The 19,922-nt window shown below is 41.1% G+C and overlaps 1 protein-coding gene across 3 annotated transcripts in view; it reads left to right on the top strand.

Annotated features, from left to right (window-relative positions):
* The window catches only part of LOC135112815 (zinc-regulated GTPase metalloprotein activator 1-like), a 103,739-nt gene that overhangs the window by 2,261 nt on the left and 81,556 nt on the right, over positions 1 to 19,922 (top strand). Inside the window, exon 3 of one of the 3 annotated variants that reach the window (XM_064027647.1) lies at positions 11,550 to 11,667. The exons of the other annotated variants lie outside the window; for them this stretch is intronic. The gene's annotated coding sequence lies outside the window, so the exon portion shown is untranslated. The remainder of the gene's footprint in view (positions 1 to 11,549; positions 11,668 to 19,922) is intronic. 3 annotated transcript variants of the gene reach the window in all.

Genomic DNA, 19,922 nt, shown 5'->3' with positions numbered 1-19,922 from the left:
GAAGCAGTGCGCTCTGGTGGCGAGGGGACAAAGTATGCCTCGCGTGGGAATTTTAATCGATTTTATGAGTACACATGGATTTTTTATTGATTTTAAGGCTCGGGGAAAAATGTACCGGATACTTGAAGCTGCCGGATACTCGAATACCGGATGAGAGGGATTTTACTGTACTTTTGCAATCAGTAAAACCTTGGAACAAGAAAATTAAATATAATTGTAAGCTACAAGTTGTTAAATTAGATGTTGATTTATGGAGATGAAGAAGGTGAACAGAGGATATTCCTTGGTTTACAAGACAACTGTAAAATAACCTTATTCCCATGGGCCAGCCACATAAAAAATCCTAATCACAAAATACTGTAGATTGAGGAAATATGTCAGAATTGATAACATTATGTATTTTGAGAGAAATTCTGTGTTAATGTTTAGATCCAAGAATTATAGTAATAGACTGTTAGAATCTGGGAGTACGTGGGACCATTAGCAAAAGTGCACAAGAATAATTTGTGAATGTGGTAGATTGATAAACTATTAAGAATATTACAAAATTATGTCTTATAGTTAGGTGGAGGACTAGTTCCTGGAATGTACAGCGGCCACTATATAAGGGCTCAGAGACTGATTGACGTTGTTGCCCACAGGGAGAAGAAGGATATAAAATTCCCTTTAGCAGTTATTTATTTATTTTTATTTATTTACTTTATGTAAGGAAAGAAACAACTGATACAGATGATGGTAAAGCGTCCAGCTGTTTTTTGCAGATCCCAGAATTGTCTGAGCTGAGTAGGGGGTGATCAACGAAGGGGCAACAGGACAGAAACACTGGGAAACAGCGTGGAAGTTTAATCGCAATACTTTTTTCGCACACTACACACAAGATACCAAAGACACGAATACTACACAGTCACACGAGGACACTGCCACTGAAGCTTCTCAACACCCTTCCCTGTTCCATTGCTGTGACATGGGAAAACACACACACACACACACACACACACACACACACACACACACACACACACACACACACACACACACACACACACACACACACACACGAGTCTGTTCTGCTGGAGCTGGATTTACAAGGTCCAGCAAATAAGCTTGGAAAGAGGCTACAAGAAGCCTACACACACACACACACACACACACACACACACACACACACACACACACACACACACACACACACACACAAACAACAGCTAGGCACTCATGTTCGATGGTGCAATGTTTGGCCTTGCACGGGAGGAGTTTCCAGCTGGCGTAGGCAACAGAATGGCGGTGCCCAAGGTGGTACTGAAGTAGTATGGCACCAATCCCTCTACTGGAGGTGTCTGTCCTAAGGACAAAAATGAGGCTCATGTTTGGCATATGTAGAATGGGGCTGGAAGACAGTACAAACTTGGTGATTAAAGCAGGAAAGTGCCTCATTAGTCCAGATAAGGGGTTCATGCACTGACTTCTTCAGTAAATCTGACAAGGGGGCAGTGAAGTCAGTGGCCTGTGGATTGAAAGCCTTGTAGAAGCTCACCATACCGAGAAAGCCACGTAGGAGCTTCTTTGTTGGTGGAGGCAGTAAATGACACAGAGCTTCTACATTGTTGGGTTGTGGCTGAAGGTGGTCCCCACCTAGATATTGGATGGATGGAAATTTGGAGTGACTTCAGCTCTTAAGGGTAAGTTCATGGGTTCTGATCCTGTTAAACACAGCTTCAAGTGTGAAGCAATGTTGATCCCAATCTGTTGAGTATACAAAGATATTGTCAAAATAGGACACATTCAACAGACCTGTGAGGACGATGCGCATCAATCTGATGTAGGTAGCGCAGGTGGTGATGAATCCAGCAAAATTTCATTTGACCAAGGTGAGTAGGAAAGGCTGTTAGCGGCTGGGCTCTCTCAGAGAGGGGAACTTGATAGTAGGCCTTGCAGAGATCCAGTTCAGAGAAGAAGCAGGCCCCGAAGAATTGGTATAAGTCTTCCTCGATGTTACAGCTGGGCTTGGTGTGGAAGATGGTGATGGCATTCAACTGATGGTATTGTATAACCATGCAGTAAGAACCATCAGTCTTGGACACCATCACAATCAGGGAATGATGTTGTGATGCTGACCTCTGTATGATGCCTTGTTGGAACACTCAGTTGACCTCTTCCTCAAAAAACAGCTTCAGGTGTACAGGGACTGGGTAGACCTTTGAGTGGAGATGAGTGGTGGTCGTGAGGATGATATCATGCTCAATGGTGGAAATACAGCCTGGGGTATCTGAAGAGACATCCTCAAATTTGATAAGGTCTAGCAGGTTGTCTCATTCTGGCTCCAGGTTAGGGTTGAAGTGAGCCCTGGAATCTGCTTCATCCAGTTTGCCGTCAGAAGTTACTGGCAATCTCAAGCACTCATCCTCTAAATCGGTGGTGCAGGCAAGCCCTTCCTTGTCCTCTGAAGCTTCCTTGACTCCCCACAGAATCTTCATTTAGCAGTTCTGCAAAGTTGGCCTGCGAACGACAGAAGTAACATTTTAGTAGGTTGGCATGGTATAGTTTCAGACCCTTGGAGCAATCTATGAGATAGTCCACCTTACCTCACCTTTCCAGGACTTTAAAAGGATCCTTCTATGCCACAAGAGCTGGCTGGTCTCACTGGGGAGCAGTATAAGTACCTCATTGTCGGGTTGGAACTGGCAGCTTTGAGACGACGTCAAAGTAAGATTTGTAGCAGGAGGCACTGACGTCTGCATTCTCGGCCATGATTTTAGCCGAATCTGCTAGCTCATCTTGCAGCTCGACCGCATACTAAAATATTGATCGCTTGTTGTCCTTCCGGGCGCAGTCTTCCTACAGGTCTCGTAATACTGATAAGGGTCCTCTCACCATCCTCCTGTAGAGTAGTTCAAAGGCAGAGAACCCTATCTGGTCACTGGAACACTCCCAGAGGGCAAAAAGAGTAGCTGTCAAGTATCGGTGCCATTCACAGGTTCTGTCAGCACACAACTTACGCAGGGAGTCCTTCAGTGGCCCATGTAGCCTTTCAGTGCATCCATTTGCACTGGGATGGAACAAAGTGGTGAAGGAAGGCTTGACCCCTAGCAACTTATGCAGTTCTGCCATCAATTGGGAGGTAAACTGCATGCCTTGGTCCTATAGTATTTCTCGGGAAATATCCACCGTCGAGAATACAGAAAGAAGAGCTTCAGCAACGGAGACAGAGTTGATTTCCTTAAGGGGAACTGCTTCAGGAAATCTGGTTGTGTAATCAACGAGCATCAGAATGTAGTGATGCCCTTCCAATGATGCTGGAGATAGTGGCCTCACGAGATCAGTCGCTACCTTGGAGAAAGGTTCAGTTATTATGGGTACAGGCTGGAGGAGCACAGGTGGAACTCGCCCCTTAGCAGACATCTGCTGGCAGACATCACATGAACAGCAGAAATCCCAAGTGTTGGCAAACATGCCTGGCCAACAGAACTGGTCACTCACCTGCAGGCCCATCTTCCTGTGGGATAAGTGACCAGCTAACAGATTTTCTTTGCCAACAGACAGAATGATAGGGCAGCTGTCTTTAGGGATGACAAGAGTGACTTTATTAATTTTTATGGCATGTCGTGAAGACAGACACTTACGGTATAGTAGACCATCTGACCAAAGATAACTGAAAGTTGACCCATCCTTACAGCGCTCTTCTTCTCCTGATGTGGCTTTGTTCTGAAATCCGGCAAGAGTGGGACAAGTCTCTTGAAGTTGGCAGAACTCCTCTGGGGTGACCATTAGGGGCTGGAGATCAGGAAGCACTAATAGGTGTACTTGTCGCATCTTTAGGGTGCGAGTCTGGACCATGTTAGCTTGAGGCTGTGAGGTTCCACTGGCATCCTCTGGAACTGAGGTGTTGGCACTCCACAACAAAGGTCAAAGTGCCAGCTGAGGTGAGGGTTGAGAATTGGTATTAATCCCAGTTGTTAACGAGAGGGACTCACTGTGAGAGGAAGTCAGGTGATTGGGGTTGCGAGCTCCAGGGATGTTCCCGTTGAGGATGCTGCAGCACTTCATGGGGGGCTCACACAGTGTTGGTCCATCCTTCATAGTAGGGGCAGCTAATAAGACTGGGCACAACCAGGAACTCATTGACTCGACCTAAGAAATCCTCTACTGGTATCTTTGGGCAGGAGGAGATGTCAGTGTTGGGGACTGCTTCCTTGGAAATGATGACACAGTTGCAACCAGTGACCCAGATGATGGTAGAAGACCAAGAACTGTTGATGGTGCTGGCAACTGTATAGTTAAGGGGAGGTCAGTCACTCATGCAGAACCCTACCCTGTGCGTTGATGATGGGTCGGCTCTGTCCTTGAAGGCTCCAGGATTCTTGGGGCACTGACCCCTGAGGTGTCCTTCTCTGCAGTTATAGCACTTGATCCGAGAGGAAGTGTTCTTTGGATCACTTTCGGTGGAGGTGGCTCTCTTCGTGGAGAAAGAAGACTTGCCAGAAGCGCTGTTAATGTTGTGCTTCAGGTAGGTGTTGTGAGCTGATGCAAAATTATCTGCCTTCTTCGCTGCTGTCTTGAACATGGTGACCTGATGCTCTTTAATGAATAGACGAAGTTCAGGAGTAAGAGAGAAACTGGTCAAGGACTATAAACTCACGTAAGCCCTCGAAGGTGTTAGGAGTCTTTGAAGCCTCAAGCCAGGAGTCAAACAGCTGAAGCAGGCGGATGGAAAACTGCCAATAATTCTCTCCGATGTTGATCTTGTTGCACCTGAAGTCCTGCTGGTAGCGTTCCGGTGTCTTGTTGAACCCTCTCAGTAGTGCTTGTTTAAGGAGAATAAAGTCGCCAATGGTGTTAGTATTGAGGGTGGAATATAGCTCGGCTGCTTTTCTGGTTAACAAGCTGCCCATCTGAACAGCGAGACTACTCTCCCCAACCTCTAATAAGGTCAAGTAGGAGGCAATGTCCTCACTTTCCTGATAGGTGGGAAGCTCAGGTCCTTGAACACTACTACCATGGTGCAGGAGAGAGGGTTTGGCTTCTGCACACTCTGTAACTAGCCAGAGCTTGGCAAGCCCAAATTTTCACTCCTTTTCCCTTTCTTCATGCTCTCTCTCTCTCTCTCTCTCTCTCTCTCTCTCTCTCTCTCTCTCTCTCTCTCTCTCTCTCTCTCTCTCTCTCTCTCTCTCTCTCTCTCTCTCTCTCTCTCTCTCTCTCTCTCTCTCTCTCTTCACACTCATAAGACTGTTGCTGGAGGACAAACTTACCAGTGTCATCCTCAGACAAGCCAAGTGTCATAGCCTGAAGTTTGAGCTCCTCAAGCGTTGATATCTTAGACATGGTGGCATTGAGCACCTCGTACCCCACACACAAAAGAATAATACTCAACAAAGAAATAAAGGAACACCCAACAAAGAACACACAACAGAAAACACACACAACAGGGAAACTCACACAAAGAAACCCACGACAAACAAGCATACAAGAAACAAGCACTTGCTAACAACACTCAACAACTGAACAGTACACTGACTGCACTGTACAGTGTTGTACAGAATATGAGCCAAAGCCCATTTTGTCCTGTCTCCATATTCATATTCAGTTTCTCTTTTAATGTGTACATTGCCACAACCACCTCTTCCTTCAAATCATTCTGATTTCAATAATTCTATATGGGAAGCTGTATTTTTTTATGTTGCTTGAACATCCACTCTTCTTTATTTTCCTCCCATGTCCCCTCGTCTATCTCCCTCCTCCATCTGTGGTACCAAGTAATTTCTGTCTATTTGTATATTGTTTACTGATTTGTACATTATTATAAGGTCTCCTCTTTCTCTTCCCTCTTTTAGTGTTGGTAATCCCATCTCTTAAAATCTTTCCTCATAGCTTAAGTCTTTCAATTCCAGTACCATCTTTGTCACTATCCAGTTTCAATATCTCTTTTTTTCTATGTGGAGCCCAAATTACTGCTGCGTATTCCAATTTAGGTCATATCATGCTTGTAATAATTTTCTCCATCATTTCTTTATCTAAATAGTTAAACGTCACCCTTATGTTCATTAACAAGCTGCATGAAGAGCTGAATATTCTGTTTATGTGCCTTTCAGGTGATAGTGTGCCCTGAATCATTACTCCCAAATATTTTTCTTCATTACTTTTCATTATTATTTCTCCTCCCATTTTGTACTTCCATGAAGGTCTCTTTTTACTTTTTCCTGTTTCCAACATGTGGCATTTTCTGGTGCTAAATTCTTGTTTCCATCTTTGGCTCTGTGCATGTATTTTGTCAATATCCTTTTGTAGCTCCTTGCAGTCATTTTCATCCTTTATTATTTTCATTATTTTTGCATTATCAGGAAACAGGTTTATATAACTATTTAGATCCACTGCCATATCATTTACATATATATGAATCTTAATGGGTGAACAAAACACAGATCCTTGTGGCACCCAACATCACTCTGCACCAACTTGAATTAGTGTCTCTGATTACTGTTCTCATTTCCCTCCCTTGCAAATAATCTTCCATCCATCTCAATGTTGCTCCCTTTAGTCCTCCTCCATTCTCTAGCTTTCACATAAGGCTTTTGTGGGGAACTTTACCAAATGCTTTTTAGAGATCCAAGTATACCACATCAACCCATCCATCCCTCTCTTGCACTCTATCTATTACTCTCATTTAAAAGCTCAATAGATTTGTGACACAGGATATTTGTTAGTGACACTGGTCTATAATTTAATGGTTCCATTTTACTTCCCCCTTTGTATATTGGCACTATGTTAGCTCTTTTCCATTCCCTTGATACTTTTCCTTTTCTCAACAAATTGCTAATTATATCCCATATGGGTTCTTCCATTTGTTCTCTGCATTCTTTTAATATCCATCCATTTACATGATCTGGTCCCATAGCTTTTCTAACATCCAGCTCTTCCAGCAGTTTCCTGACTTCTTGTCTCTTTACTTGTATCTCCTGTATTCCCTCATTCTGTGATATCACTTTTGGTGCCACAAATTCGGTTTCCTTTTTTAAACATAGATTGAAAATTCTCATTCATTAGTTCACTCATCTCCTCAGTAGTTTAATAAATTCTTCTTTCCCTTTTTAACTTGTTTATGTCATCCTTATGTTTTATTTTCCCATTTACAGTAAAATCCCTCTCATCCAGCATTCGAGTATCCGGCAGCTTCAAGTATCCGGCACATTTTTTCCACGAGCCTTAAAATCAATAAAAAAATCAATGTGTACTCATAAAGTCGATTAAAATTCCTGCACGAGGCATACTTTGTCCCCTCGCCACCAGAGCGCACTGCTTCGCGCCACCCGCGGCCCACTGCACTGTGTTTACTCAGTGACTCAGTCCCGCGTGTGCACTGTTTATCGCCTGACGCCTTCATCATGCCTAAAGTTGTAGAAAAGAGGAAGCGTGTTGTGCTTACACTTAAGCAGCTGATCAGATCAGCTGATCTTTGTTATGGTAAGATGCGTGAGTGTAGGGTGGTGATTGTTGATATAATTTAACTTCTATTCAAGTATCCAGCAATATTCGAGTATCCGGCATGTCGGCGGTCCCGTTGATGCCGGATAAGAGGGATTTTACTGTGTGTATCTATAAAAGTGTTTGGGTTCTTTCTTGCATTTTTCTTACTGTCACTTTCAAAGTTTCTTTCTTCTTCTCTTCTTATTTTACTATATTTATTAATTGCCTTTCTGTATTCTTCTCTAGCATTTCTGCTCAGTTGTCTTATCATTTTCTTCCATGCCCTGTCCTTTTTCTTTTTTTTGCTTCTACATGCCTGGCATTATACCATTCAGGCTCCCAATTTTCACTTTATAACTTGGTACAAACTGTTGCACCCCTTTCTATACTTGCTCAAAAATGTCTTATTTTTCTTGCACTACTTTACGTTCAAATAGCTTTTTCCAGTTCATTTTTTTTCCATAGAATTTATTAAGCTCTGCAAAGTTTGCCTTAGTATAGTTCTGTCTTCCATTTCTAAATTGTTCATTCCTGTGCAACACTGTTTCCTCCTGTAGTACTATTTCTGTTGTCACATGATCACTTTTTCCCATTGGACTCACACAATGTATACTTGGTGTACTTTTTGGGGTTTTTGTAAACATTAAGTCTAACTGTGATGGTTTTTCTTCTCTGCATCTTGTAGGCTCATTCATCCATTGTCTCATTGTATTCACCATCATGGTTTGCATAAGTTCTTCGCTCCATGACCTGATATTTTCTTTTACTTCCACCTTCTCCCAGTTAATTCCTTTGGCATTGAAGTCACCTACTAATAGCACTTTGTTACTTTTCCTTATCATTTCCTCTATGCTATTTCTTGTTTCTGTAAACCTAATAGACACGTGTCCACTACCTTCATTCATCAATAATTGTTACAAGACAACCTTCCCAGCTGCATCAGCACACACACACACACACACACACACACACACACACACACACACACACACACACACACACACACAAACAAACAGAGAGAGAGAGAGAGAGAGAGAGAAAGAGAGATGTAGGGAGGAGGGAAGGATAGGAGGGTAAGAGGGCAAGGAATGAACCAGGGAGGAAAGGGGTGAACTGTACCCCCAACACTGTCTCCCCTTCCTTAAGAGAGAGAGAGAGAGAGAGAGAGAGAGAGAGTAGGGAGGAGGGAGGAAGAGGAGGGTAAGAGGGCAATCAATAACCAAGGGAAGGGGGAACTGTACTCCTCCCTTAACTATCTCCCATCCCTGGTGGAAGAGTATAGGATGAAGAGAAGGATAGGGGGATCTGGAAGATAAAGGAATGACCATAGCGGGGAAACTGTGGTGTAAGGTTCTGCCAATGAGACTTCTTCATTCTGGATAGAGGGTGGGGCATGGGGTAGCTCATTTACATGACTGGTGGGAACAGTGAGGGTGAGAAGAGCAATAGAACCTCAAGGACATAATACAGAATCTGTCAAGACAAATCAAGACAGGGTACGGGATTGCTCAACAACAACTAAAATAGAATCCAACCATGATGCCTACATAGGCATCATTTTATATTCCACTGGTGCTACATGATGCCTACATAGGCATCATCATATTGAAGGGGTTAAATATATTGTTGCAACATCAAGTTCAGCTCCCCTCACAGCTGCCACTACCTTGGGTCAGCCTTCTTAAATTGCCTCCTGTGCAGTCTAGTGTGGGACCCACATTCACCTACACAGGGTCCTTCTGGTCTTCTGTGGTGAATTAAACAAATGAGGTCACCACTCCATCTTTACCTGAGCATGGAGAAAGAAATAACAATTGCTCCAACAGACATCGAGCATGCTTCACTTGCTGGGAAAGAATCATATAACGACATTCTGGGAGGCACAGCTATGACAAGTGATAAACAACTATGAGGATTATAATATTTTATGAACTACAGTCCCCTTAAGACAAAACCAGTAACATTTACAGTTTCCCAAGAGACGGGCCAGTATTGCCCAGAAACGGTAAAATGTGGGGAGGGAGTATGGTGTTACTGTATGGCAGTAAATCTCAGTATCCTCTGGATCCAAAGCTCTCAACACAGCTATGAATCCCAGTAGCATTTAACAAAACAGCATACTACAGATACAAGGACATGTAGGCCACAAACAAAGGGGAGAGCCAGCCAACACTCTCTGATATGCCAAAATCCAGCCAATTGCTGAGGAGTCAGTATAAAATTATATTTATCCAAATTTAAGAGGCACAACCACAGCCAAGCTCCTGGAGATTCCTATTCCTTATCTATATCAGCAGGGGCATACTGCTTTAAATACATAAGTAATGTTTAACCAAACAAAAGCCCTCTAAGCTACCATATTTGATGGCATATAAGATGCATGGTCATATAAGACACATCCCCATTTCACCAGGGCATATTCAGGAAAAAAGTTTTTTTTTTTTTTTTTATGTGTTTAAGCATGTAATGTTTAAAGCAAGCTAGTGGTACAACTGAACAAAAAAACAAGCATTCACAATAATAAAAACATCCTACATGATTGCTGTAATAAAACAGAGGTAATGGCCTAGTCATGAAGGCGAGGCGAAGAACGCAGCCCAGCTGCCGAGATGTCAAAGCTTGGCATCACTGAACAGGGGGTGCATTTTAATGTTCAACATTTCCTTACATGATATTATAGTTGAAAAAATATGATATAGCATCCTTACCTATAATACATGGTGTAAATCTACAGGTGTACATGTGGGGGAAATTTCAAAATTACATCTACTGGAGGCCTCACATTTTCTTATAAGGTCCTTCGTGATTTTTTTTTTTTTTTTTTTTTAAGGTGTGTCCTATATATCGTCAAATACAGTATATATCACCCCCTTAGTCTTCTTGCTTTGCTGTGCCTCAACATGCATGTCTCTCCCCTGGCCTGAACAAACACCAACTAAGAAAGGAGGCAGCCGCATGCCCAAACGCTTCAGCTATCACAGACAAAGGGATGGAGGGGGAGGGATGGGGAAGGGACGAGGGGGTGGCAGGTGGCTGGTCTGTGCACCCCACTCCATGTGGTACTCTTTCACAACAATATACTTATGTTTTAAAAATTCTAGAGGGTTTATCTGGAGAGCTGGATAAAAAAAATTACACAGTATTGTAGAGCACCCCTACCTTACACACTGCTGCAGTCTCAACTTTGAAAAGAAAGGGGAGTGAGGTAAATTAAGTGGAGAACGTTAACTTTAGATTTACATAGAACTTACAGTAACTTTGGGCATCTCTTTTTGACTCGATGCATCAATGACTCATCCACCCCACACTCCCCTTTCTCTCTCTCTCTCTCTCTCTCTCTCTCTCTCTCTCTCTCTCTCTCTCTCTCTCTCTCTCTCTCTCTCTCTCTCTCTCTCTCTCTCTCTCTCTCTCTCTCTCTCTCTCTTCTTTAATAATTTGCACAGCTTATAACAATATACATAAAAAAATGTAAAAGTAGTCAAGCCCTGACCCATTCATTTCCTGTACAGCACAAGTTAACACAGGCTTTGTCCAACTGGACCAACCTGTGTAAGCATGACTTAAACAAGTGTCTGTTCTTCAGATAACACTTCAAACCTTTTGCTTCACTCTAGATTATTTTTTAATTGCTTTTTTTTAAACTGCTTTACATCTAAATAAATAAACAAAAAAAAAAAACAATAAAATCCAAAAAAAAATCTAGTGGATTTTTTTTATTACCTGGGTTTTTCAAATCCTGGATCAAATCCCTTGAAGACCTAAGCATATTTTCTTTACAAGTTATAGAAACATTATCAGTACTAGACATCTCAAGATTATGCAAATTCTGCACAGATCTGAAATATTCCAGAAGAGATTTTTACAGACAGTTCTAACAACTCCATTCTTGTCAGGGAACACATTAACAACCTAAAGGCCACAACAACCTTGGATTATTTTCCTGTTTTAAGAATGCTACATCATCGTGATTCAGATTACAGTGGGATTTGAAATTTTTTACAACAAAAGGAGGTAGTTTCCTTATATAGCCATATCTCCTTATCTCCCAAAACCTATCAAGTATTTGTGTCCTTAATTTTTCCCTGTCACAGAGTGTCTTACTTGTCATAGGAGAGGGGGTGAGCTCTGCATTGACTTGAAGCCTGTACTTCTTTCTATGAGAAAATGTGAAGGAGAAAGAGGATTCAACACATCTGGACTGTCCTAAGGGTATGTTAAAGGCCTGAAATTAATATGAACTTCCACTTCACGAATACTGGTTTCTAATTCACATCTTGACACATCACTGCAACCTAGAGATTTCCTTTAATCAAACTTTACAGAGTGAACAAGTCATTCCCACCAGCCTTCCCACCATGGAGACCTAGGAACAATAAATTTCCACTGGGGAGCCATGTGACCATACACTTTCTGAATTTCTTGAACTAAGACTTCAAATGTCTTAAAATTATCAGAGTAGATCAAAGAAGGAAGTCCTCTGTGGGCTATGAATCAACAAATAGCATGCAAATAGTCAGACATAGAATCAGTGAGCTCCAAGTGTATGGCTTTGACGTGAACAGCAAAATATAAAATTTCTTTGAATGAAAATCTGCACAGGACAAAGGCCTAGCAAAGACTATCCTAGTAACAGTAAAAGCTGGTGTGGCTTTAACTCTTGATTCTGGAAAAGGGGTTGACAACTGAGTACACGGACAAGTTGCGTCTTTGGCATGTAACACATTCTTTAATGACAGACTTTGCTGTCCTCCTAGCTCCAATAATCCAGAAATTGGCTCTCAAAGTAGACAAAACTGATGTAATGTTTGAAAAAGAGATGTTGAATTATAATTGGTAATTTTGCAATGTGACCTTTGGGAATTATCATTGGATGCTTACTCTCAAAACTTAGTTCAGCATTCTCAAGTCTCTCCTTAATTCTGAGCAAGCAGTGATCATCCAAAAATGAGTCCTAACTCTAAGCTAGAATCTCTGGGCAAAGACTGACCCCCTTGCAAGCTATTGATATCTAGTTTATACATCTGTCTTTGCTCAGAATAAATCATTTGTGTTGTGGCTTTATCCATTTTCTCTCTTGAAAGTGGGCCTGAATATTCACAGTCTTTGGATTTACAATTGTTAACAAACCTCAAACTCCAAGTACAAACTTCAGTACAAATAGCTTTAGTAAACTTAGTTTATTGTGAGAGTTCAAACAAAGATAAGGAGGGATTGTCAATATAAGCAACAGATGCATCATAAACACAGGCCTCTTCCTTAGTACAGTACATCCTCTCCTCCAGGCTGCTCGATAAGGTGAATGCCAACCAAGTGGGGCCATTTAGGCACAGACTACTATTCACAAGCTGATCAGACAACAATCCTCTGGAAATCAAGTCAGCAAGGTTATTTTTACTTGGGCAATGGTGCTAGCAACTAGGAGGAGTAGCATTTTGAATCTCTGTGATTCTGTTAACAACAAACATCTTCCATTTGTGAGGATCTCCTTGGATCAGTCCAACACCCATACCCATTTTGTGAGGGCCATACCTGTATGTGACAAAACTGTGCAAGCCTTACAATACTTTGTGTATGCTTCATCAACACTGTAAGCTCTACTTAACCAGTTATAAACATACATGACTTGTTCTAGATCTTGAATCACCTCTGTAGGAGGGTACATACTGAGATGGTGCTTAATGGTGGTATTTAAGAGAAATGGGCTGTAAGTGTTGCCAAAAGGATATATGCCAAAACCTCAAATGTCTGATCCTTTTGCAAGTACCACACTTTGTCATTAACTTGAAATGATGGACATCATGGTCCTCTCACTTCACTTCAATCTGTAAAAGGCTTTAGTGATGTCACTTGTTATAGCAATGGGCCATCTAAAATGAATCAGTACCTCTACCAAGTCAGAATTTAATGATGGGCCAGTATGAAGAATATCATTCAAGGACATTGAATAACATTTTGCCCCTTTGCAGATGCATCAAAAATAGGTCTGATCTTGATACTCCTACTATTCTCTTTAACCACAGGATGGTGAGGCATATAAAACTTTGGGTAGATAACCTGAAGCTTATGACTGGAGACATCCTCAATTATGGCAGTCCTCTCATACTCATCAAACACATAATAATACTCATGTCTCAGCTCAACTTTCTGATTTAATTTAGCTTGTAATTCAATCAATCTCTTTGCTGCAATATCTACATTGTTCATTAGATCTTTCTTTGCTGTTTCACCTTTCCATGACAGAGCTACTTCATACCTTCCCTGAACATACTGAACATTCTATTGAAATCCTGCAATAAAGTGTAAGAGCTAGACATATCTGATTCTTTGAGACTAATGCAAACTGACTCAAGGTCCCAAAACCTTCTTACATCAAACTCAGATAACCTTGAAATGCATAAAAACTGAAGAAATCCTTGAAGTTGAAGTAGATTTATTTATTTATTTATTTTTTTATGTAGGAAGGACACTGGCCAAGGGCAACAAAAATCCAATAAAGAAATATGCCCACTGAAATGCCAGTCCCATAAAAGGGTCAAAGCAGTGGTCAAAAATTGATGAATAAGTGTCTTGAAACCTCCCTCTTGAAGGATTTCAAGTCATAAGAAGGTGGAAATACAGAAGCAGGCAGGGAGTTCCAGAGTTTTACCAGAGAAAGGGATGAATGATTGAGAATACTGGTTAACTCTTGCATTAGAGAGGTGGACAGAATAAGAGTGAGAGAAAGAAGGAAGTCTTGTGCAGCGAGGCCGCAGAAGGAGGGGAGGCATGCAGTTACCAAGATCAGAAGAGCAGTTAGCATGAAAATAGCGGTAAAAGACAGCTAGATATGCAACATTGCGGCATTGAGAGAGAGGCTGAAGACAGTCAGTTAGAGGAGAGGAGTCGATGAGACAAAAAGCTTTTGATTCCACCCTGTCTAGAAGAGCAGTATGAGTGGAACCCCCCCAGACATGTGAAGCATACTCCATACATGGACGGATAAGGTCCTTGTACAGAGTTAGCAGCTGGGGGGGTGAGAAAAACTGGCGGAGACGTCTCAGAACGCCTAACTTCATAGAAGCTGTTTTAGCTAGAGATGAGATGTGAAGTTTCCAGTTCAGATTATAAGTAAAGGACAGACCAAGGATGTTCAATGTAGAAGAGGGGGACAGTTGAGTGTCATTGAAGAAGAGGGGATAGTTGTCTGGAAGGTTGTGTCGAGTTGATAGATGGAGGAATTGAGTTTTTGAGGCATTGAACAATACCAAGTTTGCTCTGCCCCAATCAGAAATTTTAGAAAGATCAGAAGTCAAGCGTTCTGTGGCTTCCCTGCATGATATGTTTACCTCCTGAAGGGTTGGACGTCTATGAAAAGACGTGGAAAAGTGCAGGGTGGTATCATCAGCATAGGAGTGGATAGGACAAGAAATTTGGTTTAGAAGATCATTAATGAATAATAAGAAGAGAGTGGGTGACAGGACAGAACCCTGAGGAACACCACTGTTAATAGATTTAGGAGAAGAACAGTGACCATCTACCACAGCAGAAATAGAATGGTCAGAAAGGAAACTTGAGATGAAGTTACAGAGAGAAGGATAGAAACCGTAGGAGGGTAGTTTGGAAATCAAAGCTTTGTGCCAGACTCTATCAAAAGCTTTTTATATGTCCAAGGCAACAGCAAAAGTTTCACCAAAATCTCTAAAAGAGGATGACCAAGACTCAGTAAGAAAAGCCAGAAGATCACCAGTAGAGCGGCCTTGACAGAACCCATACTGGTGATCAGATAGAAGGTTGTGAAGTGATAGATGTTTAAGAATCTTCCTGTCGAGGATAGATTAAAAAAATTTAGATAGGCAGGAAATTAAAGCAATAGGATGGTAGTTTGAGGGATTAGAACGGTCACCCTTTTAAGGAACAGGTTGAATGTAGGCAAACTTCCAGCAAGAAGGAAAGGTAGATGTTGACAGACAGAGCTGAAAGAGTTTGACTAGGCAAGGTGCAAGCACGGAGGCACAGTTTCAGAGAAGAATAGGAGGGACCCCATCAGGTCCATAAGCCTTCCGAGGGTTTAGGCCAGCGAATACCAGGAACCCGACAACATATTCATAACTTATTTTAATGCTACCACTCTCCCAGTCTGAATAGAATCACTCAGCATAAGCAGACTCCAATACACATCTAACCCTACCAATATGTCTATATGTTCTTGAGAATTGTTAACATAATCATCAGCAAATCATAGATGAGAAAACTTATCCAATATGTTACTAGGTATGGTAGGTTTCAGCAATGGTTCAGAGATTGCAGGTGCTTATATAGCTGTGAATTAACATGTAGCATGGTCACAGCCCAAAACTTGCAATTCAAATACATTACTCTGTGTCCTCTTACTAGACTTGTTACCACCAAAGGCTGAATAGGAGATAGCTTCACAGTATATCCACTTAGGCCTACACTTTTGGACTAACTTTTTACTTACATTTGTTTGGTCAGAGCCACAATCAAACATCAATTTAGCTTCATGAGTCTCCCTGTCAGCTCCAACAACAAGTACTCTGGCTGTCTGTAGAATAGTACATGGTTTAGAGGAACAAGTAGCATTATAAAAGGACACTGTAGCATGATTAGATAATTGGTTACCTGTATTAGTATTAGTTTCTTTTGCACTGACAGGATTTGTTTTTGGTGAACCTACACTTGTAACTTTGCAAAACTACCAGTGTCACTCTTAATACCCAATCTAGCACCACTCATGAGTACATTGTGCATACCACCACATTTAGAACATTTGGCAAGGCATCCTTTAGCAGTGTGGCCCTTACCCAGACATTTAAAACAAAGTCCAGCAAGCCTAATCCTATCAGCTCACTCCATGTCCGGTAACCCCAAGATTTTTAAACACTTTACAGACTTATGTTTCTTATTACAAAAGACACAATTATTATTAACGCTTTCTGCAATGCTTACATGCAATGCTAGAGCAGAAGAGTTTCTTTTGCTCCCCTTTGACTGGAGTTCACCTTCCTGTGCTGCTCTGGAAAGCTAGGATTCTAAGACTTTCCTGGTGTGACATCCTTAAAGACCTCTGATCTTTCAAAACTTTCTATTTCTTCCTGCAAGAATTTCAAAAGCCACTCCAAATCGCTTTCTTGACCAGTAACCTTTCTGGATCACTCCAGATGGATTTTACTAGGAAGTCATGACAGTATTATAGGTGTCAGGAAGGTCTCACCTGCTCACCTGACACACCCAAGAACTCCAAGCTTCTTATGTGCATCAAGAAGTTGTCATACATACTCCACAGTCTGGAAACACATTGTTTTTCACTGGAATACTGCCATTAAGAAGAGATTGAATATGATGAAATATGATCCTCTCAGGTGTGCCATATTATTCTTTCAAATAAGTTACAAGCATAGTTGACTGTAGTGAGAGAGAAACCATAGTTGACTGTAGTGAAAGAGAGAGAGAGATCTTGAACACACACCTTAGCCTCACCTTCAAGTAAAGACAACAAATAACTAAATTTACTTATAGCAGACATGACTGTGTCACCAATGTGAGAAGTAAATTGGTCCCAAAAGGATTGCCACTCTGTTATCTCCCATTTGAATCCGGGAAGCTCTAACTTAGGTAACTTGGCATTGGCAGCTGTAAACCCACTACTCACCTGGCTGAGGTTGTCATTGTCACACCTCTGCAGATCCCTTAACTTCCATTTCACTTCTGCCAGTAGCACCATGACCTCCTTAAACCAGTGAGCCACGTCCAGTCCAGGTCTTTCTCAAAATCCTTAGGGTTCAATTCCACCTCAAGCTCGGCCTGGACATCATCAAGAGCAGCAAGACGACTATCAAGGCATTGGATGGCCTCACTCAGCTCCTCCACACAAAGACTGGGCTTTACCAAAACTGCACAGAGAGATGTCTGTTGACGAGTCATCCACCCTGTAGTAGTTTCTCCATTTCCAACTTTTAGTCGCATACTCACAGGAGAACAAAGGTATCTAAAGTCTCATCCTGGGTCTGGGCACCATAATGAAGTTCAGAAAACAAAAAAAATCTGTGTGGCTAGGAGGTGGATGAAGAAAGAAAACATGTTCATCTTGCTGGTGTGGCTTTCTTGTCATGTCTGACTACATGAGGTCACAGGCCAGTCCATCACCTCTCTGCTGGAAATTAAGTACCCACTATGCCTAATGCTGGAAAATAGTGCTAAATTAACTTACATAATTTCATATATTCATCTATGAAACAATAAGAATTACCAAAATCCACAAAAGATATGTAATTCTAGTATAAAAGTACAACATGAGAAAATGGATATTTAAAAAATTGCTTAAATAAGCAATTGAAAATAATCTAGAGTGAAATAAAAGGTTTTAAGTGTTATCTGAAGGACAGACACATGTTTTGGTCATGTTGATACAGGTTGGTCTGGTTGGACAAAGCCTGTGTTAACTTGTGCTGTACAGAAAATGAATGGGTCAGGCTTAACTACTTTTACATTTTTTATGCATATATAAAGACATCTTCCTGCTTGATGAAGCAGCCTTTTTATCTTTATTTTTAGCTAAAGCCACATGTCAATTCAAGGGATTTTAAAAGGTAAATATCATTGGCAAAAAGTCATGAGTCAGTAAGCCACAGCTTTGTCAAACCCACTCCATTTCTGCCTCCCCATCCCCACCTCCTCCTTGTTTCTACATTTCTCATACCCCCTCCCTCCCTATCTTCTCAATCTAAGCCTCTCCCTTCCCTCCCCCTTCTCTCTCTCTCTCTCTCTCTCTCTCTCTCTCTCTCTCTCTCTCTCTCTCTCTCTCTCTCTCTCTCTCTCTCTCTCTCTCTCTCTCTCTCTCTCTCTCTCTCTCTCTCTCTCTCTCTCTCTCTCTCTCTCTCTCTCTCTCTCTCTCTCTCTCTCTCTCTCTCTCTCTCACTGTTTGTATGTATGCATGAAGGAGGTATGAGAAGCATGGGGGATGGAGAGAGGGATGTGGAGGAGGAGAGGAAGAAGGCAGGCCCAAGATTCATGTCAAAGACAGCTCTAGCCAATGACGGCTGCTATGAAAAAAAAGATGACAGGTGTTGCATTTGTTAGAGTTATAGGTAGGAAAGCTGCTTCATCAAGTAGGGAGCCATCTGTACATATATAGACCTTATTCATCAATATGATATAAAGCTCTATTTTTATATGTAAAATGAAAAAGACTTTTTATTTTATTTCTTATTTATTTATTTATTTATTTATTTATTTATTTATTTATTTATTCACTTATTTATTCATTCTATTTATTTATTTATTTTTTCTGAGGGGGATTTAATGCCAGCCCTGCTTTGATCTCAGACTTTTGAAATTAGCACCTACAAACACAATGGACAAAATGGATTCAAGTATTTAAGAACTTGTATGCTCAATATCTTAAGGCCATGGACTAAGTATATTCAGACAAAGGGAGGCTATTATAAGCTGATCTTATTAAGTGTTGGAAAATTTTTTCATGGACTCTCCTTAATTACTCCAGGTGACCTATTCACCTCAGCCACTTCTGTTGACACTAGAGTTTATCCATACAAAACTCTTGTTTCTTACAGTCATTGTGATGCCAGGCACAGATTTTTCTGAGTCAAGAGTAGTGAAATTTCCCCATTGTTGTGGCTGAATCTAGTACTGTTGATGATTTTAAGTATGATTTGTCCAACTTCTTGGGTTATCATCTGTTTGATTTTTGCTGCTGATCTCTATGTTGTGCCTGCTAGTTGGATTTATTATGCATATAAATACAATTCTCTTATTTGTCAGGCTCATAACACACTTTCCAGCCAGTAACATAAGAATATACATGCTATGGTGTCCTTTTGATAGGGTTGGCATGCTAGCTATGAAGGGATTCTCTCTTGGGAGCCCAAACAGGTAAGAACCATGAGGTATTCTGCATTTTGTACCCCACCTCTTACTTGGTAATATATCTGCATCAAACATAGGATGAGTTTTACATAAAAATGCATATTAAGCACTGATGAGTATGGTATATTCATTGTTACAATGCCATAGTGCTTTGGCATAATTTCTGACTCTGGCAGATTTTTTTGTTAAAATATTATAAGATTTTTATGTGGATGATACTCCATCAATATACTTGCTTTGAAAAATTAAGTAAGATAATGATGATCTATAAACTTTAAGGGTATGAAGTAGAATTTTCATGAAATGTATTCACAGATACTGTTAGCATAAAATAGGTAAATATTGATTGTGCATAAAAGCTGTGGACTGATAGTCTAATTCCATAACTGAAGATTGTCTATTTCTGAGATGTTAAAACCAGGAATTAGGCAAAGATGATCACTCAGGCCTGACTGATTTCTGGTCACTCCTGACTGTCCTGTCAATATGTGGCTTTTCCTTTCATTTAGATCAGTTTTTGTTGTCTCAGTTTTCCCTTCTTGTAATTTTTTTTCTGTCTGTCTCCTCCAAGTGAGCTCTGT

The sequence above is a fragment of the Scylla paramamosain genome, chromosome 24, assembly GCF_035594125.1.
Source record: "Scylla paramamosain isolate STU-SP2022 chromosome 24, ASM3559412v1, whole genome shotgun sequence".
Classification (NCBI taxonomy): Eukaryota; Metazoa; Arthropoda; class Malacostraca; order Decapoda; family Portunidae; genus Scylla; species Scylla paramamosain.
This window is presented reverse-complemented; position numbering and strand designations above follow the sequence as displayed.